This window comes from Lissotriton vulgaris, chromosome 3_2, assembly GCF_964263255.1.
Source record: "Lissotriton vulgaris chromosome 3_2, aLisVul1.2, whole genome shotgun sequence".
NCBI classification, from domain to species: Eukaryota; Metazoa; Chordata; class Amphibia; order Caudata; family Salamandridae; genus Lissotriton; species Lissotriton vulgaris.
Window position 1 is genome coordinate 183642682 of NC_141690.1, and position 23555 is coordinate 183666236.

Sequence of the window (23555 nt, forward strand, 5' to 3'; positions counted from 1 at the left end):
CACCTGGGGGGCAGCTCCCTCTGCACTACACCTGAAAACCCTGAAGAAAAAGAGAAACGCCTACTTCAGGAAAATAAAGCGCTCAAAAGCAAACTTCTTCAGCCTCCAGCTCGACCAAGCAAAAAAAAAAAATCGCCCTAGAAAACTGTTTGAGTTAATCAGAACACAAGCCAAGGAACAACCCCAACCTCTCAGTACTTTGCACGAAGCACCCTCCTGTGAAGACTTCGCCACTTTCTTTACCCAAAAAACTGACAACATAAAGAATGATCTCCGCGCTGACGCAAGACTCCACAACACACTCAACTGCATAACACCCACCGAACCTAAAAACAATGCAACATGGTCAACCTTTGAAACCTACTCCGAAGAAGAAATAGGCAAACTGCTCAGCACCTTGAAACCTTCCAATCACCTCACGGATCCCCTCCCTGCTAACGCTGTCAAAGATTTCACCCCACTGCTCCTTCCTCTCTGGACTAAAATCATCAACAGCTCGCTCCAAGAAGGAACCATCCCTGACTCCCTCAAAGTTGGACAAGTCACACCTTTGCTAAAGAAAGCTACTGCCGACCCATCCGACCTAAACAACTACCGTCCCATTACCAATATTCCCACTCTCGCCAAATTATTGGAAAAATGCGCTCAACTACAACTGACTAAACATATCGATCTGTTTGATCTCCTCAACCCGCATCAATCAGGCTTCCGAGCAGGACACAGCACTGAAACTGCTATGACTCACATAATTGACGACGCCCTTCAAATCCTAGATCAAGGTGATACCTGCCTCCTCATCCTGCTTGATCTCTCTTCAGCATTCGACACTGTCAAACATGAGAAGTTACTCGATCTTTTGAGCACAAGAATGGGTCTTTCTGGGACTGTTCTCAAGTGGTTCACCTCCTTTTTACACAATAGGTCGCAGAAATTCAAGAGTAACAACCGGATGTCCTCTCCAATACCTGTGTCGTTAGGCGTCCCCCAAGGATCTTCCCTATCACCAACCTTGTTCAACCTAGTTATGGAACCCCTCACCACCTTGCTTCAAGCATCCAATGTACTTTTTCACATGTACGCAGATGACACCCAACTATATCTCAAATTACAATCCCCCAATGACATTTTAATACTGAACTCAACGATCAGAAGCACCCAATCCTGGCTTGCTGATAATCATCTCAAACTCAATGCTCTGAAAACAGAATTCCTGCTGATCACACCTCCCGCGAAGATCCCCACCACGCAAACCTGGCTTAAACAGTTAACTGCACTCAATGTCCAACCCATCATAGTGGACTCAGCGAAATCTTTAGGCATAACCCTCGACTCCAACCTTAACATGCAGCATCATACAGGCAAGGCTACTAAGGGAGCGAACTTCCAAATCAATACACTGAGGAAACTTAAACCCTTCCTACCAGCCAAAGACTTCCAAACTGCAGTACAAGCTCTAGTAATCCCGCGAATTGAATACGGCAGCACCGCCCTCTGCGGTCTCGCGTTAACCAGCACTGCACCCCTAAGAGTCTCTCTAAACGCTGCAGCCAGACTCATCACTGGATCAAAAAAACATTCGAACATCACCCCTGATCTGAAAACACTGGACTGGCTGCCTTTTGAAGCCAGAATACATTTGAAAATCTCCTGCATGACACACAAGGCTCTACATCTGAGCTCTCCCGGATACCTCACTCAGAAGCTGTCAATCTCTGGCGGCTCTAGAAACACTAGAGGCACAAACAATCTTCTGCTAAAACCTCGAAGATTCCGGAAGGTAAAAACCTATAAACGCTCTTTCTCAGGAATGGAACCCAGGATCTGGAACTCACTCCCTCCTGAAACCAGGCTCATCTCCTCCTTCACACTTTTTAAGAAAGAAGTAAAAGCTATTTTTATGACCAAATACACTTGACCTATTAGCGTGGATCTGGAAAGACCCTACACCGACCTGTATTACTTTGCTCGAACTCTATGACTATGTATTTCACCTGTATTATTGACGCTACTGACTATCTTTGCACACATTTAACTGTTATATTTGTATTATTGATGTGCTGTACTATTTATGTGTAACCCCACTCTCTTGCTGGCATTCCCGGCCTTGTAAAGCGCTCTGATATCTGCAAAGATCTTGTTCGCGCTATATAAAACTTTCAAATAAAATAAATAAAACTAGTTCCCCAAAGTATGTATGCCATTCTGAACTTGGTGCACCGAATCTCCAGGATTATGTAAAGTTTTCCCCTTTACTGTTATGCCTTTTTTGCTTGGTCAAAAAGGGAAACTAATCTTAATCGACTTGTGATTCTAGATTGCAAGAGACATGATAATGTGTTGGAAATCTCCTGGTTTACCTCTATTAAGGAACAATTGGCATTACTGGGGAGGTCTGATCTATTTTCTAACCCTACCCTGAATGTATAAACTCTTCTAGCGTGTATAGTGATTCAGACCTTGATTTGTGCCACGATTCAGAATCTACTTGATCAAGGTTACACTTGTTCCAGTTTTGTAGGCTTTACTCCGCACCTACGAAACTGTTTTCAATTCCTTTGTCGAGGTTTATTAATATAAGGAAACGCAGACCTTCCCTGGAGCACCTTTAATTTCTTCCGTCTAGATTTGTATGCATAATGTTTACAAATTTATTTCGGCTGCAGTAAGGCCGAGAAACATGGTGGGCATATGACGCAATGCTCAGATGACCTAGGATTATGACTGGATATAGATTGTTTGCACTGTGTGGCGTTCATTTTTTGCTGAATCAAGTGTTTTACGACCATTATGAAATTGGCAAATCAATAGTAGCTAATCAGGTCTGGTTGCTAATATATGAAATACTGTATTATTTTTATATGCATGTACTTAATCCACACCATTCGTTTTTATTCCTCTGGTTTCAGCTGATATTTTGACCTATGTGATGGAATCTCTTTACAAAGCATTATGCGCTTCATGATCTGCTACTAAATGAATCTTGCATTCATTTTATATGCATGTACTTAAAGTTTTATTGCCCAGGTTTCATCTAATATTTTTTGCCTATGCGATGCACTTCCTCTACAAAGCATTATGCCCTTTATTTTAATCTGTACATTTTATAGAAGTCATTGAGACCTATGATAATGTTGTGGAATCTGAAGAATATCTGGAACGCTTTTTTCCTCATTGCTACCTTTTTTCCTTGTTTTTATATTTTTATTGAGTATCAAAATTGATATATACTTTTAGGCACTTTGTGTATTCCTACTGGTTTTAACTTTAAAACCGAATAAAGATTGAACTGCAGACGAACACTTCATTTAGTTTAATTAAATAAAAAAATTGTTCTACAGTGAAAGTGAGCAATGGTCAAACCAAGATGGTTTACTGTAGGAGCAAACACCCTGCAAGATCCCAGTATTTTGCTTAATAGCAAATAGAAACATGGTACTACTGAGAGAGCAAAAAGAATAAAAATAAAGCAACGGACACAAGGTATCAATGTCGGCAATAGTTAAAATACTCTGGCCGATATAAAAATTAATACAAAACTTTTAAATATCAGCAAATACATTAATTACAATAATGACGTTATGATTATCTTGGCAGGAATGCAGACACCGAGACTGGACAATAAAGCTCCTTTCAAATACCCACTTTGTAAAGACCCAACTCCTAGACTAACTATAATTATGCTGTATGGCACATTAAAGAAATGCCTACAGCGATGCACAGGCTATGGCTGATCAATGAAGACAAGTCGTCCCTCCGTGAAAAAGACTGTAAAAAGGTGATACGGACACTTGTCACTCCTAGACTGGACTACAGAAACGCAACTACCATCAGCACTGCAAAAACCCATCTGACTTCCAGGAAGACCACACTCAAAGCAGCAGCCAGGTTGGTTTGTCTAAGGAACCTGATGGTACACACTTTACCAGGCTCACTCCAACACGTATGTATCAGGGTCAATTGGCTCCCTGTCCAATGCATTATCACAAAGCACTCCACTCAGGAAAACCAAAATACCTAGCACAAAAACTGAAAAGACCAGGGGCATCATTCCCTACACAATTCAAGCTCAATGCTATTGGAGTTGCACAGATTCAAGAAAGAGTGCATTTATGATCCTTTTTAGGAAAAGCCCGGAGAATCTGGAACACCCTTCTGCAAGAGAAACGCACAAACCCCTCCATGGTTATCTTTAAGAGAAACGTAAAAGCAACTTTGAAACAGGTGCACTCCTGGTCACATCTGCCTTTGTCACTGTTTGGCAAATTGGCAATTTTTTAAATGGTCTCACTACCTCGCCTTCCCTACCAACTTCGAAATCATCCCTATCCAATATTACATGCATTGTTTTGGCAACTAAACACGGTCCGTAACCATTTTCTATGAGGTGGGGGTTCCGTGCGTGTCGCACTACGAACGTGCTTTCAGTCCACTTACTGTGGGGGTCTTGCAACTCCGGACATCCAGGCATTTCACGCTGCATCTCATCGCCTCATGTTAAACGATATGTGGTATGGGGATAGGTGAGACTCTGCCTACACAGTTAAGCGTTGGCTTATGGACTCTAGATCTTTACACACAATCCTATATTCTAGTGCTGCGTTGCAACCGTTCCCGCCCGCGACTTGGACGATTTTTGTCATATGGCGACAAGCACTGCGCAGAATGGGGTGATGGGGCAGACTCACAAAGGAGACTCCTCTTTGGCGCAACGGGCTCCGATCACAGATGTCTGAGCTGCCGGGGTTTGTTGGCTGGGACATTATCGGGATTTCGACAATTGGCACCGTCCTGCATGGTCGGACCCTGAAGTCATTCCAGCAGCTACAATTTGAATTTCAAATGCCCCGGTCTCAATTTTATGGATATTTGTAGTTTCCTCACGCCTTGTACCCGTACCTGGCTCAGCAAGACAGCATTCTCGACTTTAATCCTATTGAGGTCATGGTGTTCCTGGGTGAGATGGATGAGATGGGTGCGCACAAATTCACAGCTTTATACCGCACATTGGTTACTGACGGCCACACAACACTTAACAAGACCAGAGAGGCCTGGCAGGAGGATCTGGGTCCTCTCGAGGAGGAAGACTGGGTTGAGGCTCTCGAGTCCCCGCGCAGGGCGGCCATCGCTGCGTGCCTTCACCTTAAACAATTTATATATTTACACTGTGTATACTTACTCACTATAGGCTTTGGCGCGCGGGGATGATCGCATCCCCCCTGTGTAATGGTTGAGGGCACATTCCTCCACGCGGTATGGGACTACACTGCTCTGTCGCAGTTTTGGCGTGGGGTGCTGGCTTGTCTTTCTGAGGTGCGGGGTGGGACGTTCCACCGTCACCGCAATTGACCATGCAACATATCACAGAGGGGATTGGAGGCAATAGATATAAAAGACATCTGTTATTCCTGGGGCTTACTCTGGCCAAGCAGGATATCGCCATGTCCTGCAAAGCGATGTCTCCACCATCTATAGGAGCTTGGAAACAGGGCCTTGATTTCTCCATGGGATCAGAGATTCCGATATTTAAGGCATGCGGGTGTCCTCAGAAATACTCAAAGATATGGAAGCGGTGGGCTGACTATCGGGGTCTGTATCTTGATCCTGTTCCCCCTGCGTTATGCAAAGATGATTTGTCATAGAGATCGAAAGTTGGTTGCTCACAGTGAGAATATTTGTACCTGTATTCAAACATTATAACTGGAGTCTTAGTCTAATAATGTATATAGAGGCTATAAGATACTGATGTTTTGTGTTTGCAATGTTTTAATGTGTTTTATTCAATCTCCTGCATTCTCCTTATTCCAACGATTTTATGGTATAAAAGTTGACATCTTTAATACTGACATGATACATATACTACCCTGTGTTATCTGGCTGTTTTGTGTCTTGTCAAGAATAAAATGTGTTGTGAAAAAAAGCAAATTTGATCAATAAATATGACCTAAAGGCTGACAACAGCCCCAGCCAACCCTAATACGAACAAACACTAAAGCAATCATTTACAATGATGTTACCCATACATATTGTAAGTAAGCAGTACCTTATGGTAAATTCAAGCTCAATGTAACTGCCACTGGAGCGTCTAACAGTAACTAGTTATATGTACAGCACTCCGATATCCTCAATGAAACTCTCAAATAAATACGTTTTAGAGGTGGGTGCTGATATATCTGTGTAAAGGATCTGGAAGTCATAAGTTCCTGGAGAACTATATGTTCAGAAATTGTCACTCTGACCAATCCACTTGCTCCCAGTGTAAACTATCTAAACTTTTTGTGTATTTATTTCAGAAGGAGCACCAACTACTCCCTCCCCCCTTTTTCGTTGTACTCCCCAATGACTTTGCTGTGATAAACCCTTCACAATTTCCTTGACCCTTTTTTTTTACATCTCTAGCGTCTCCACTCACACTGCTGGGGAGTTCAGCAAACACAAAGGAATGTGCTACACGGGCCAAAATGTGTTTAAAGGTCACCCCCTCAGTCATTTTGCATCCCCTAATAGGCTAACATTTCCCACTGAAGAGCACAGGTAACTTGCACTTTTATTGCCCGAGTGTTTCACCAAACAAACCCCACTGCTCCATACATGTCACGAAAAGACAGGACCTGTGTAAATAGTGGTAAACGATTAAACTTTGTAACTAGCAACAATTAGATATTGCCTTAGTAACTTATACCAGCACTCTTCAAGATACACTAACTGTACTGGAAACATTGTTAGAAAATTCTTCTTTCCAATAAGGTTGTCCAAAGCACTGATAGACAGGGGACATCAGAGATGACACTGTATGAATGCTTTTGAGGTTCTGCAGACCTTTCTATCATACTCCTGTTACCTGGGTTCTTGTCTGCCAACAACTGAGTAAAGGATAACCTGCTACCACCTAAAACTCCTCGAAAACAGATAATCACTTCTTGATAGTGATCCTTACATCACTCCAATGCTTTAAGGCATCTGCAACTAGGATTTTCCCTCAGACCCTGCCTACTAGGCGAGGATCCTTACTGTTTTTACAAACCCAGGTCCCCCACTTTCCCACCATAGGTAAACCAGGATACAAAAGCCTCCTTTTATACCATGAATTACTTGGCATGCAATTTTACCTAACCGTGGGATTCGGAGTAGAGATCAGGCTAACTTCTGCCTAGATTAAGCAGCTAAACAATAAATTTGGTGCTCTTCCTCCAATCTTATCCTGCACAGTTCAGTGAAAACACTGCAGCCAGAGTTCAACAATATGTTCAATGAGATCACCACAATACCTCAGCTCTTCAAGCCCTTCACTGGTTTATCGTATCCACAGGCTCCAGGCACTGGACATGGAATATCCAAAGCGCAAAATATCTGTCGCTAAGGACACTTGCATCAAGACTAGAACCATTTCTGACCAGTGAAGGTTGCAAAAGTCGCGCACTGCGATGACCTCCTTTGCAGTAAGAAACTATCCTACTCGCATGGAATTCCAAAGAGCTTTGAACTCTGATTGTTCCTCTCTGTCATATCTCACACCCCTTCCATCACAGATGTCCTCACACTGTTTGCCCAACTAATAAGTTTATGACAGGTGTATGAACCTAAGTTCGCGCTATATAAAACTTTATAAATAAATAAATAGATACTCATTTGGAGATTGTATGTACTACTAATTATAGCCCTATCGATCTTATACACTTCTGCTGTAGTATCATACTTTTGTGATAGGTAAATTTAAAAAAGAAAAGACAAAGCACAATCATTCCTCGAATGGGTGACATCCAAAGCTTCCTACATGGGGCATACTCTAATCACAGACTATCCCAATCAGCCATACAAGACAGGGCTACAACAAGCTCAACACGTAACACCCAGTATCCTGGGGCCACACCAGTAGGATGAATCTGCTATAAATTACTTAATACAATGCACCACAACATTGTAGATCCAAAAAGTGACTAACAGGGATGGGGAGACCTGTTTAAATGAGTTGAACATGGTATAATGAAGCCAGAAATATAAACAAAAAGGAGAATGGGGACACAATATAGCTTAAGATCATATTTTACAGGGGTATGGAATTTCAAGAGATAGCTACTTGTCCAAGGGAAAGGAGGCTTTCCAAATCTTTGTGTCCTGTGAAACAAAAATGAAATCCACTTCTCTCTTTTGGTTCCAAGCCGAAAGGTGACCGAGGCAGCAATCTAATTAAATAAAAACTCTCATTAAATAATAACTTCTCTGAATATGCCAAGGCTCCAGTTGTCTCTTAGGGTTTGGATTCCAGCCATGTTCTGATTTTGCCACCTTTCTGTAATTCTATACAGGCCCTAACTACGAGTGGAGAGTAGCAGAAATTCTGTATGAAATTCCAGTTTGCTCTATAAGTGGGAAGTTGTTGTCGAAAAATCCAGATGGCAAAAGTCACTTTGGGTACCAGCTGAAATCACAGCCTGGACCCATTTACCTGGCACAAGCCAACCCTGTGCCTTACTACAGGTGGAGTATATAGTGCTCCCCCTCCTACAGTCTTCCCTACGCTCCCCCACCTTCAGCACCTTCTTCCACCTGGTTCCTCTTGCAGTTATATTCTGCCAAGAGCAGGTGGTAAATGCAGTGATAGCAAACACAGAACAAGCATTTGCAATACAATAGGTCACGCATTTGCAAAGGTTTAAGTTATTGGCATTGTAAATGACAAACATTTTTGTTAGTTTTGAAACCAGATAAATAAATGGCATTGTTATTTACAATGCCAATACCTTAACACCCCTACACTGCATACCATAAGTTCTGGCCGACGTTTCTTCTTGATCAAAGCTAAAAATGGGAGATGCCTAGCATACGTTACTGCAGTGCACACTGAAATAGCAAGCAGTGAGGGCATTCAGAAGACACCTTCTGCAGAGAATGTGAGAAGACCAACGGCGCACAGACTGCGCGTGTGTCCATGAAAGAACCTGGATGTGAAGAAGGGAGGACAGAGGTTTAGCTCAGAGAATGTGAAGGTTTTCGCAAGCATGCCAATGAATATGCAACTGAACTGAGGAACATGCAAATAACGCCCACTGGGAGCGAGATAGTTCAAATTGGACTCATGCATAGTCATTTGTGGATCTTGGTAATGCGATGAGATTCTGCTTTTCATGGCACAATTGTCTTAAAAGTTTGTATTGAACCATCAGCTTGTCCCGTCAGACTGCTCAATCATATGCCAAATCAAAGGCTTGCTATGGAGTTCCCGTAAGAAAAGGACAGCAGTGCCTGGAGAAGATATTTGCATAACATCCTTCAGTACTTGCTTTCAGTAAAGTGATCTACGAATTTTGTATTCTGTTCATTAAAACCCTTCAACTAAGAACTAGGTTTAGAGAAAAGCTGCCATGCAACTAATGAAGTAGATGACAACACGCTCCCCAACATACCCATCTATCCAACCGAATGAACACCACAGGTAATCACAACTGCTGCACAACACGAATAAGGCACTATGGGTAATGCTAGAAAGCAAGCGACGAGTGGAAAACGCGAAGGGGACTGGCGGGGGAGACATTATCTACAGTCATATTGGGAGTGTGCATGGTTTATGACATGCCTGGAGACAGGCTATCAGTCATGTTGGACACGCAGGGCGTACACATGACAGAAACAACAAGTGCCGCTAGCAGCACCCCCTCTGCCACTGGGTCCAGCCCACACGCTGCCTCCTTCAGATTGAAAGATAATATGCGTGGATACGTAGTGTCGGCGAGAGCTGCAGAAAACAGGTTGCTGTCAGTAGGCTCGTCCATGCATCTCATTCCTGGGCAGTCGTCAGCGTCATGCGGGGGGCGTTGTCAAGGTGCTGCTCTGCCCACCTCCACAACCCCTGCTCTCACTCCCACACACACACACAATGTCCACGCCAAGCTGAAAGGGCATTTTCTTGACAGCACTAATTGCATTTTATTCCTGTCGCCGCCATTAATGACCCTGTTTCAATGTTTGCACAGCGCGTCGTCCAGCTGCACTGACGTTTCACTTTCAACAATAACAAATGTATTTATTTTATGAGAAGCACGGAAAGAGTTTCAGTCAATAACTGTAGATTGGCAGCTGGTGGTAACACCCAAGCCCTCATCCTAACCACCCTACCCCCGTAGCTGTAATATTGAAACTCTACATAGGAGCTAGGCTTTCAAATACCCCCCCCCCCCCTCCCTATGGCACGGTCTCTTCTGCCATACTTACACAAAAATTAGTTTGCAATCATCAAAAAATAACATGCAAAAAAAACACGCAGCGCTCAGTAAGCAGATGTTCCTTTCTAACGAAGCCAGTGCTCACGTTGACTAAAGTGCACATCTACAGCGGCTCGGCTCTTTGTAAACATTCTTGAATACGTTTGGTTGCTAACTCCTAAAACAACAAATGTCACCCTGTCCCCATGCCCAGTGCCGGAATCCAGCAAAATCGAAGCACCCCGGTGCACATCCACCACTATGCAATCATGAATAAACAACCAGTGGTGCGTGCGCACCACAGAGGAGCAGGCGGGAATCGAAACCAGTGAGGTATAAGCACCAGAGGAGCGGGGGATTGCGGCAGCGAGGCGAACGCGTGCTGCTGCGCGTAATAGACACCGATGGGACTGGGTGGAGCAAAGGCGGGACATGCGCCCGCCTTTGCCCAATTGCGTGACTTATTTATTTTTTTAAACCACGCTAAAGCCAATGGCAGCCGGCGAAAGCAAAACCACATGGACAAGCGTGTGGTCAGCCTTCAGAACCCCGTACAAGGTCTCACTCTGCGCGGGCAGTGCTGCGCACTGCAACACTAGGCATGAGACCTAAAAAGGGATACCAGAGTAATTCAGCCCATAAAACCAGGTCTGCACAGTTATCCCCCTTTCTATGGGGATAAACTGGGAATTGCAGGATACTGATAGGGTGTCAGCGCATTGTACCAGTTTTTATGGCTGTGAATTTTACACCCTTCCAGTTCAATGAAACTCGTAGCTGGAGCCATACAGAGGATGGAAGTAGGTGGGATGTGATAGTTCCAGGGTGGAATGCAACGCGGGTATGTGCACACCCACAAACTTACATGTTATGGGTATTCACCAACTTCTCTCCAATGTCTTTCCAGATTGGAAAAGAATGGAAATTACTCCAGAAAAAAGAAGAGTAAAACTTTTTTTCATGCTGGTAAAGTGGAATGCAGACTAAGTTAGTTTTCAGCTTCTAAGCAGATTTCTGCATAAGCAACTCTAAAATGCATACCTGCTCACTAGAAAATGGGTAGTGCACAAATTTGCTAGGAGTACAGTTTCCAGCCCTACTTCAATAAACTGTTGTGAACTCCTGAAAGTCATAAATCTGCACTAATGCACACTTACTTGCGGGGGCACTTAAGCAACTTTTTTTATTTTTATTATTGCCAAGTATTAAACACATTTTACTAAATGATGCCTCAGTAATAGTGAGTAAAGTTGCACAAAAGTTTAACAAAACTATTTTTCAAGATGCAGATTTTGAATGCATTCAATTTTGAAAGCAATCACCAATACTGCTTTGATGCTTCTGCATCCAGTTGCATAGTATCAGAGAGCAGGCTGACAGCATTAAAATAAGCTCCAAATGTTTAAATGTTGTGAATATAATTACACCATTTTAGACTGGAACCACTGTTTAGCAAAGCAACATTCATTTCCAAAGGAAATTTAGACAGGGCTACAGTCCGAACTGCTGAACGGAATTACTCCAAATTTGGCAGAAAAGTAGATATTGGGCCAGGGAAGTGCCTCTTTGTGATTTTGTGCAAATCCGTTCAATAGTTGGATATATAAACATATATCCCCATTAGTTTATATAGAGACGAAAAGGATCCGCGACCCCTCCTGATCTTGTGCGGATATCGAATTGTAACTCTGCTTCAGCAGAGTTCTGACAAAAACGTAATAGAGAAGGAGGCCTCCTGCTGGAAGACAAAGAAAAACACATTTTAAAAAATAGAAGTGCAGGCTCCCGCACTTCTCTATTGTTCAGCCCCAGGGAGGACCAGGTCTGAGGGGGCATGCGGACATTAATGATCTAAAGAACTGGGAAGGTCTTGCGGATACCACTGTGCCCCGGAGACTGCCACCTCCTCAGGGCTTATTTGTACATTAAAGGGGGGGGTGGGGGGGCTCACAGACCCCCGCGCCAGGGACCGCACCTCCCCAGGGCTATTTTATTTGTAATGTAGGTGGGCCTCAAGGACCTTATAGTTAGGAAATGGAATTTAAAAAAGCTTAGAAATTCACCGAAAAAAACAAAGAGTACAGGTAGTTAGGCTCAGATTTCACTCGTACAAAACCATAGATCAGCAGTTATAGTTACTTGAGCTAACTATAACTTACGCCCCCGCAATGCACTGCTTATGACCCCACATATTACATCACTCATGAAATGGTCAGTGATATCACTGATAACATCACTGATGACTTCCAAAATGACATCAATGATGACAACATCCACAGAACCACTAACTCCCCCATACAGTCTCTTGTACGCCCACTCAGCCACTCATACCCATTCACAGACCCATACAGGTACTCATACAACCACTTACTCATCCATCGAGCCACTCACACACCCATACAGCTACTCATACAGCTTGTCAGTCACCTATACAAACTCTCACACACCCATACTGCCTCTCAACAGTCACTCACCCATACAACCAATCACACACACACCCAACCACTTACATAACCAGTCACACATCCATAAAAGTACGCACACATCCGCTCACTCTCCCAAACATACATTCAGACAGACACATACTCTACAATACACCCACTCACACATCAAGTCACATAACCAAACTTCCACTCAAAGAGCCACCCACTCAGTGATACAGTCATTCAGACACCCACTCACCTGCCCATACAGCCCCTGACACACCCACTCACTCATCAATACAGCCACTCACTCACCTACACAGCTACTCACACATCCATGTACACCCATATAGCCACTCAGACACGCACTCACACACACACACACACACCTCATGCATATGTTAGTAGTATCGCTCATTATTACTACACCTAGTATACTAATTAAACTCTTGTAGTACCTTAGTATATATGTATAACACTCACTCAAACTCTTAGAAAACACTTTCACTCACTGGATGATGTAATCATTGATGTCACTGACCATGCCATGAGTGATGCAATATATGAGGTCATAAGCAGTGCATTGCGGTGCCATAAGTTATAGTTAGCTCAGGTAACTAGAACTGCTGAAATAATATGGTTTTGTACAAATTAAATGTGAGCCTAACTAGGACATCCCTGAAAAAATATATATTGGTAAAATAATGTTTTTGAAAGCCAGAGCGCTCAGCAGCGGGTGCAGGAGTGATGCCGAACTAATGGCCTGGATCATGGGAGACAGAAAATCATGAAGCATTGGAGAGAATTGTACTTTGGATACGATATATGGATTTATTTCTAATCTGGCATGGCCAGAAGAAGGAGTTTATGGAGTATTTCAACCAACTAAACCAAAATGAAATTGGCCTGTCTTTCACCTGTTCAACATGCCATACAAGGGTGAACTTTCTAGACACAACAGTCTACATTGATGAAGGACAAATACATACAACTCTGTTCAGAAAGAAATCAGCAACAAACAGTATCCTACATGGGATGAGTTTCCACCCCAAGACGTTACTTAACAGCATTCCATACGGAGAAATCGTAAGAATCGGAAGAAACTGCTCCAAAGATGATGATGCAAAGAGACTAAAGAACAGAGGATACAGGTAAAGTGATCTCAACAGAAGCATACAAAAAAAAAAAAAGAAACGAAGTAACACACACAAACTTTGACCACAAAAGCTCCCAAAAAAAATGGAGGGACAACATCTGGGGATATGCGATAGATAGATAGAGTGTAATTATGTGGCGTGTAACTATGTGGCACGGAGTGGTATTTGGAGTGTATGTTGCATTGAGAGCATTGTAATTATGTAGCATATAATTATGTGGCACTTAGTGTAATTGTGTGGAGTGTGTGTTGCATTCAGTAGAGTGTAATTATGTGGTGTGTAATTATGTGGCACTGAGTGGTATTTGGAGTGTATGTTGCATTGAGGGCAGTATAGTTATGTGGCATATAACTATGTGGCACTGAGTTGCATTTGGTGTGTATGTTCAATTGAATGCAGTGTAATTTTGTGGTGTGTAACTATGGAAACACTGAGTGGTATTTGGAGTGTATGTTGCATTGAGGGCAGTGTAATTATGCGGCGTGTAATTATGTGGGACTGAGTAGTATTTGGAGTGAATGTTGCATGGAGTGCAGTGTAATTATGTTGCACTGAGTGGTATTATTTGGAGTGTATGTTACATTGAGTGCAGTGTAATTATGTGGCATGTTATTCTGTGGTACTGAGCGGTATTTGGCGTGTATGTCGCATTGAGTGCAGTGTAATTATGTGGCGTGTAAATATGTGGTGTGTAATTATGTGGCACTGAGTGGTATTTGGAGTGTATGTTGCATTGAGGGCAGTGTAATTATGTGGCATGTAACTATGTGGCACTGAGTTGTATTTGGTGTGTATGTTCAATTGAGTGCAGTGTAATTTTGTGGTGTGTAACTATGTAACACTGAGTGGTATTTGGAGTGTATGTTGCATTGAGGGCAGTGTAATTATGTGGCATGTAACTATGTGGCACTGAGTGGTATTTGGAGTGTATGTTGCATTGAGTGCAGTGTTATTATGCGGCGTGTAATTATGTGGCACTGAGTAGTATTTGGAGTGAATGTTGAGTGGAGTGTAATTATGTGGCACTGAGTAGTATTTGGAGTGAATGTTGCATGGAGTGCAGTGTAATTATGTGGCGTGTTATTCTGTGGTACTGAGAGGTATTTGGCGTGTATGTCGCATTGAGTGCAGTGTAAATATATGGCGTGTAAATATGTGGCGTGTAAATATGTGGCACTGAGTGGTATTGTCTGGAGTGTATGCCTGTATTGACAATGCCAATAATGATATATAAATATAAAATGTCATTTACAAAACCAATAGCTCCAACTTTCCAAATGCGAAACCTATTGGCAACGCCAGTGCTTGTTTTTTGGCTCTCTCTTCCTCCAACCCACGCTACGCGCTGCATGCATTCTATACAAAATTTATTTTTTGCTACTTTATGCCAGTATTGCAAAAGCCAGCGGGCAGGCTTTATTGTGATAACCCCAATTTGCCCGTGCAATGCAAAAACAGCATTCGGGAATGGCCTTGCGTGGAGGCGTTGGCTTGCATTAAGCCAGTCCTATTGGCTTTGCCAATGACTGTTGTTTACTGTGGCATTTTTCATCACAGGAAAGCACCCTTTAACAGGTAGTCAGATGTAAACACGGAACCCCGTGTTTAACTCAAGCGAGTCACTTTTACACGTGATTGGGCACGCTCTGAATAAGCGGCCCATTTCATACACGAGCCCTTAGCTCGCGCTGCTCTAAGAGGCATTGCCTAATGTCATTGTGGTGACCGTAATTGAAGATTGCTTCGTGTGCTCGGGTGGAAAGTCTGACGCACACGATGGTAACGCAGAGAGTTACATGCTGTAACGACGAAAACTTCACGATATGTGGTTGTACGTGGGTGCAACACAGCTCTGCGACTCGAGCAATACCGAGGGCTGCAGTGTATTGCTTTCATGATCTACCATGCGCCTTCTGATCAGCTCATATAACTTCCTCGCATCTGGGCCTATCTTAACATGCCTACAGGCACGTTTGTGAAGTTCCATACCAGAGTGGATTATGTACATTAGACAGGAGGCAGGCAATTTTTGAAGCTCTTCAATGTAATTTTGCACTCACATTTTACACTGACATGTAAACAACCAGCTAGCGAAAACAACACTATTTGGTACGGGTCGTGTAATGTTGATCAGACACTGTTGCAAAACTGCCAAGCAGTAGTGCAAAATGTTTTTTTTATAATCTGCCACTGGTGCATTTTAAATGATCTAGCACCACATTCATAAATATTTTTTCTGTGAGCAGGGGTGACCTTACTACTTACACTTGAAGATTTGGCAGGTGAAAACCACATCTACTTATGTAACAAGGCACTTTACTAAGTGCCTAACTTTTATTTTTTTATACCAGACATCTCATAAGTAGATGGCCAGACCTCAGAACCCAAACTGAGACCCCTTTGTCGCCCTTAATGTTATTATAGTCACTCCAGTGGGCAGTCACTTTGTGAGCCTAAAAAAAAAAAAAGATCTTCCATAGATGGCTGCTATGTTTGTTCTATGACAAGATGTGTAACAGCGGATGTTGCGGCGCGCAACTGATATCTATCTCGGAAAGTATAGAAAACGTTGGATATTTTAAAAGCGTCTGGCATTAGCAAAAGCAGCTATCGCCATGACTTGGGAGATTAGCAGCAGGGGAGGGAAATACGTATTTACAAAAAATACCTGAAAATATCGATTGTGAAATGGAAAACTCTGGGCTCAAACACGGCATCCCCGATGACAAGGTGTCACTGGTCACTTCAGAGACCGGGCAGTAATAGGTGGTGTGGAGATAGGTGAAAGAAAAACGAGACACGCTGGTGGGGGGTGCAAGAACTAGAGAAGCAGGGAGGGGTCGTGAAAGAGGGCTAGAGAAGACTAGAAAAACAAGCATTGGCGAACGGGAATGAAAATAAACAAGAGAGGCAGGGAAACAAAGTACGGCCGGCCAGCGGCCAGCCATGAATAATTAGGGGAGGAGAAACCGCACAGCACACGCTGGGAGAAGCCCTTTGATGTGCTGTGCGGCCGTGAAAAAATGCAAATAGGAGGGAGGGAGCTTGATGCGCGTGCTTGTTTGGTCACGCGATTCACGTGAACTCAAAGAAAACCGCACGAACGAAAGCCTTGGTTTCACGAGTATTTTGAGCACTTGAATTCTCGCTCCGCTCAATGCGCTTGCGCGCATTGATAGGTTGCGAGACCTAAAAAATGGAGGGACAACATCTGGGGTGTGCTAATAAACAGGCAGTCACAAGATTGATTCTAACCTACAGCAAATAAAGATAAAGTGTCACACAAATAATTCAAAAATATTGGTATTTATTGACACAAGATCAGGATATTGGGAAAATCATTGGAGTACGACCAGAAGTCACATACAGAAAGGTACCCTCCCTATAGGAAAAAATAGTCCAGTGCCACTTTCAAGAGAAACCCAAGAAAATCTGGTTAGAACAAGTTAGATTTTTAAAAATGTAATAGTTGCAAAGCCTGTAAAATCGGAGTAGTTAAAAACAAAGATCTGAATTACGAGACAGCAAAACACATAGCCAAATGCCAAAACAATGACTGGGGATGCATGGAATTCTTTGGATTAGACACCATTCCACAAAATGAAAGAGCATGAGATAGAAAGAAAAAAACTCAGACAATTGGAATCACGATACATTATTAGATTACGTATGAAGATCCCCAAAGGTCTTAACAACGAGGAACTGCATGTCCACCTATGAACGTAGATATTAAAACACCTCTAAAGAATCTTAAACTAACCAATAAATCATATAAACTATCATCTAACGATTGCCTTGTTTGGAACGAACGTTGCGTTAAGACACCATAAAAATTTTCAATAATACCATCTACATCAATGAAAATATGTATGGTACTATACTGATAAGGGAGAGCTACTTTGAGCACTCAAAATGTTAAAGAGAACTGGCAATACCCGGGACACTGTGTACTACACGCCATGCCTGTGGTCACTACACTATACTGTAATGTGGTAATGATACTATGATTACGGTAAATTCATAAAATCTGAAAAGAATAAGATACTAAACGTAACAATGAAATAACAAGTCCATTGAGCTATTCTCTCTTTGAAAATTATTGATGGGAAAACTTACACTGTGACAATTACAATATATATAATATATATACTTTTACATGATGGTAATAACTAAATATGTAATAAAATATTCTGTTCGTCATATAATCTCATGACATCAATGTGTTGGTCTGTCTTTGTTAAAAAAGACTAAAAACCACAACTCCCAGAATTTCATAGCATGGGTTGGAGAGGAAGTGGTATAAATAGACTATACAGTAGTGTCCTCCAACAGTGAGAAAGGCCCTGCATGGCCGAAACAGGTCGGTGTGACAGACTGGCTCCGTTTACTTAATTAAATACCTGAAGTGAAGGATTTCTGAGTGTGGCGTATTTTTGCTAAAAAAAATACAGATATATATATATATATAATCCTGCTATTGTTGTATACACTCAGCTTGTCAACTAGTAGCCAGGTGATCCTCATAGCTATATGCATTGCGTAACTCATACAAAATCATTATAGGTTTCTTTGATGAAGCAAAGTAATAGTGTATTGTCTGTTGCACAAAACGGTGAAGGTTTAAAATCATATGATATATTAATCAATACAAGAAAGTTTCCTTTTAAATGCAAGTACAGTTTGAAGTAGAAACCCCAAACTGAAACTGCATATTAAAAAGATTTAATTTAAAAAAAAAAAAAAAAAAAAAAAAAAAAAAAAAAGAAGAAGAATGACTGGTGCAAACTAAGTCAGGCTGTATTATTCAATCAACCACATATCGCTTGTTCTTTTTCAAAGAAAAGGAATACTGAAGAAAATATTTAGAGCGCACATAGAAATCATTTTTCACCACTTAGTACAAGGTCTGGAGCAAAGGCTGCTTTGATGCAGCTAAGAATTAGGAACAATGTTTTTTTCTGTTTAACGTCCTCCTTGCATGAAAAGCATAGAACAAAATAATTCCAATGCGTTGATGTCTCTATGGTTACCAGGTCACAAGCTCAAGCTCGAATGCCATCCCAGGATCCCTGGCTGACATCAAAGGGGCTGATTTACTGTAGCTGGATGAGGCGTTCCAGCCATTGTAAGACATGAGTGTAAAGATGTTTTATCTGTTGCAGTGACTCGTGCCCATACTAATGATATGCAAATTATACAGGCAGCAACAGCATGCCAAGGCGTAGAAGCAAGCTGTGCACACAAATGTTCCAGCAGTGTGCGCTTAAACACTGGTGGTTTTCAGGGTGCTTCAGTTTCCAGTAGAAAAGAGCAACTAACCAAGATACTCGATATTTGCTAGTATACACGGGGGGTGCACTTGCAGTTTTACAGAAAGTATGCTGGGCCGCTTAAAGAAAACAGGATGTAAATATGACGTGGGAAAAGGCAGATGTGCACAAGTCACCGCAGCAGGTGGGCGGGATGCGCCTCTCCATAAACAAACAAGTCACATCAAAGTGGTAATCGCCCCGAGAGGCGCATATTCAGCTCGCCGTCCTTAAGGGATTCCCTTCGCCCACAAACTGAGAACCGAATATAGAGACAAATAAATAAATGAAGGCAAATGTGGAAGGAAATAACGGAAAACAGCAAGCTGGTATTCCACCGACGGTTACCCTAATGGCAAATATCATTTCGTCGATGTTTTATGCTGCTGTACATACATATTCTCGTTCAAAACTCTCCTAGGCATGTTGGAGAAATCAACAGGGAAATTCATCGGGTGCTTTAGGAGATTTTGACTGGAAAATGCAGGCATACCTGAAAGAGGCGGCTTTATCAAAAATGTAACGGTAAATTTCTCAGGCCCAGATCTGACAGATAAACACTGGTACAAGGCCATTTTGACAGCTAAAGGTCCACATAGGTGGGCTGGACAGACACGCCCACATGCGTTTATGACAGATCACATCCACAGGAGGTTGTCAACACACTGATCACATCGACAGGCGCACGAAGGCACGCCCGACACTACTATGCACATCTGAACACGACACTACTGTGAACATCTGAGCACGACATTACTATGCACATCTGTTCTGGAACGCGACACTACTGAGCACATCTGTTCTGGAGCGCACTCACAGGCGTATTTCACATGCACATAAGGGCAGATTAGTCAGGAAGATTCATAGGCATCAGGTAAGAGGACATATACAGAAGCCCACGTTAGTAAATAAGCAGGCTTGCTTACAGGAGGTCTGACAAGCAGATAGGCATAGCAAACGGTCCTATGAAGAGGCAAGTGTACTGGTACAGAAGGGTACTTTAGATAAGCAGACCTGTTCGAATTAGAAGGCAGGCTTGAAAGCCCAGCTAAGGCATGTTTCTTTCACATGGTCGCAGATGCGGTATTCCCGCAAACATACAAGTGCATTTTTGACAGGTAAACACACAAAGATTTTTTGAACAGGGAGTGCAGACACAGGGATGAACGATTTGACAAACGCCCTCCCGCGTCGCACATCCAAGGAGGGAAAAGGTTTGACTGAGGCACTCCCACGTTTGCCACTGCTTGCGCACTGGGAGCCCAGTCCACAGCGGAGCATCCCGTAAACATGCACAAGGCGCAGTGTCTGCAGCGGGTGCCGCCTCCCCATGCACACCAGGGAAGACAGCACCAGCAGCGACCCTCCGTGAGCATGCAGGGCCCAGGGCGGCGTGAACACCCGAGCAACACAGCACTCACCGTGGGCGGAGGCGCGGGGCTGCAGCTGTCCTACTCGGCAACACCTGCCCGTCTTCGGGGGCTCCCTGCCTGGGATGCTGCGTCGCTGCCTCTCACTGATCCCGCGCATACCCCGCCCCTCTGATCTTACACCGCCCCGCCCAGACTGCAGGGTGCGGCTAGCAGGAACGGCTGCTCAGCAACGCGCGCAGCCATTGGACGCCGACGGGGAACGAATGAACAAGTACATCGATTGGTCTATAGTGAACGGCTCTAAGTGTAGGAAGCTCTCAGGGGAAAGCAAACGACCCCGGGCATGGGCATAAAAGAAGGACTACATAACAGCGCTATGTTTATTTTTTTGGCTTATCTGTCAAATTGGCGAACGTGTATGCACATTTCAAGATTTTATTAAGATTGACGCTTGAGTTTTCTATGAAAAAAAAATAGCCAAGATTTTTAATATGTAAGTGACCAACAACGAGGTCAGTTACTTTGCAATATAGTTGATATATATATATTGATCTATAGTTTATTCAGTTGGATTGTATTTTATTTTACGAAAGTTATACATTATTCTGTAGACTAACAGCAGATATTTAACGAAATACTTATGTCAGCTTGCCTAAGCTTTTTGTAGAGGAATACTGTCCCAACTTTGATGACTGTTCCAATATGGCGGTGTTATGCGTCTTGCTGCAATATGGCGTTCACAACTGCTTTACGGTCTGCCTCATATAACATAGGGACTCCCTCAAGTACATAGCTTGGAGTGATTCTCTTCACCAGAAGCTTTGCTATACTTGAATGTGCACACATCAAACAACCTTTATTGCTTTTCTGTTGAAAACAACCCACATTCCTGCTGTCCTTCCCTGGAGTTTTTGAAACATTTTAATGGAACAAGTGAAAAGTGATATCATACAAAAGTGGAAGCATTTTGAAATGCCCTAAAAAGTGAGATTTTCTTCTGGTGTCTAGTGTAAGATTGGTCTTTTTATACAGGTGTTCTTCCTTACGCAATATGTTGCCAAAAATATTGTTGTTCTTAGCAGTGGCACCTGCACCCCCACCATTGGATTAAAAAACTGAACACCATGCAGGCGCATGGGATGAATGACAGATTGGAATTTAATTGTTTCTTGTAACACATTTTTTTAATATTTCTATTAACCCATGTATTGAATGTGGCATCACAAACCTTCTGAACCAGCCCTGCCAAGTATCACGCATCAGGCGTGATACTAACTAATTTTTGTGCAGTGATCCGTATCACCGCACGAAAATGTAAAGTCATGCATTTGTATTGCCTCCTTGACACCACCACAGGTGCAAAGGAAGTTGATACCCTGGTCAAACAGTGCATTTCCGAAGAGCATGCAGCGCGTACCGCATGATGCTCCTCTGGCAGAGTGTGTGATTGTAGTAGTGTGAAAGTCTACTCCGGTCAGGAGCATCACGCCAAACTGGTTGCTCATTGCTGCCCTGGCTACAGCAATGAGCATTCATAATTAGCCCAGCTGCTGCCGCCGGCCGGGGTTACCGCAGCAATCACGTGACCTGTTGAGGTCACGTGATTGCAACAAACACTGTATCCGTAACTCTCGGAGAGCGCGGCAGGGCGAGTGCAGCAGTTTTTTCTTTCATTTGCCACTGCCCACAACTCTGCATTCATTATTTTGTCAATGGTGCCCCCTCAATAATGCACACCGGCGTTCACTGGACGGATCACTCATGACAAGAGGCAGGAGCAGATTATTATTATAAAGATCCGGGACAGCTGAGGTGATGAGCACGCCACCGCTCGCACCACCACGGGCCTTCCTCCGCCTCTCTGAAGCTCACCCCACCCCTCTACCTTGGCTGCTGCTGACCCTCAGTTGTGAGCCTGCTGCTACCCTGAATCAATGCAGCGAATACTGTTCGCCAGTGCACTTTCGGCCTGATGCTCTGTGCAGAATGTGTAGTGTGGTATATTCATGATCCTGCCATATTAGGGGTCAGTGACTCGGGCCGGGCTGCTGCCTGCAGCTGTGAGATCATGTACCAGCCTGCCTCAAATCCAAGTAAGTAAGTAAGTGAAACATTAAACATTACTTATAAAATGTGAACTCGTAAAAAACGATCAGTGCTCTTAATAAAATGTAACGTTTGTCAGAGCAGAAGAAATTAAGAGGAACACCTGCTCAAAATTTCGGATACAATCAGTACCCCATTGACCGAAGATGTGTGCTTTCAAGTGCACTGTCAATGAGTGGTGCATATCTGAGTCCTCATTTTGTTTAACAGTATGGTCAGCTTAGAAGGGCACTAGGTGCTTCAGTTTCTGGTTATTTCCAACAGTTTAAACATCTTCTTAGAGAGTCTTGTTGCTCAAATGGGTGCATTTGCTGTTATTTATGTTTTCCTAGTCTTCCTTGCTTGATTTTGCTTGCGATAAAGTGTCACTCATAGTCATTGAAATGTCACTCATAATTTACCTGGAATTATGAAAATGTCACACATAGCAATCTGAAACCTTGGCAGCTATGCTGAACATGATCATGACACACATAAGCACTTGATAATTTTGACACCACTATTTTCCTTTTTACTTTGGTTTACCCCTTATTTTGATTTCTGTATGATCAACACATCACAACCTCGGGCACCGGCATGCTGACTGTAGGGAAGTCATAAATAAGACCAAAAGAAGGTTCCAATAAGAGACGGAGTTTATTTAGATGCTCACGCCTTCGAGTCCAAGCTTGTAATGACAATAACAGATGTCAGCCATAACTGTCTACATTCTACATGTTTAAATCATAACACAGTCCCACAACACGAGCTTGCCACGAGCAGCCAGACACACCTGAACGCTCGTGACAGCTCGTGTAATCAAGAGTACATTCCCAACACACCTTCCCCCCTTAAAAAAAAAAAACAGAGAAACAAAAAAAAAAAACCCCCAAAAAAAAACAAGAATCAATTCATAACAAAGTCATTAAACCTAACAGGTAAACGGTGAGAACGTGTAGCCCTAGTATTGTCAGAATTACATTCAGCTTGAGAGCAATTTCCATCGTCACCT

At 42.9% G+C, this 23555-nt stretch overlaps 1 protein-coding gene across 11 annotated transcripts in view; it reads right to left on the reverse strand.

Moving 5' to 3' along the window:
- ADD1 (adducin 1) overlaps positions 1–20672 on the reverse strand; it is a 582264-nt gene extending 561592 nt beyond the window's left edge. For 8 of the 11 annotated variants that reach the window (XM_086964164.1, XM_086964171.1, XM_086964166.1 and 5 more), the window contains exon 1: positions 20507–20644. The gene's annotated coding sequence lies outside the window, so the exon portion shown is untranslated. Of the gene's footprint in view, positions 1–20506 lie in introns of all 11 variants that reach the window. The other 3 variants (XM_086964173.1, XM_086964167.1, XM_086964172.1) reach the window with 2 other exon arrangements.
- Between the last annotated feature and the right edge of the window lie 2883 nt (positions 20673–23555).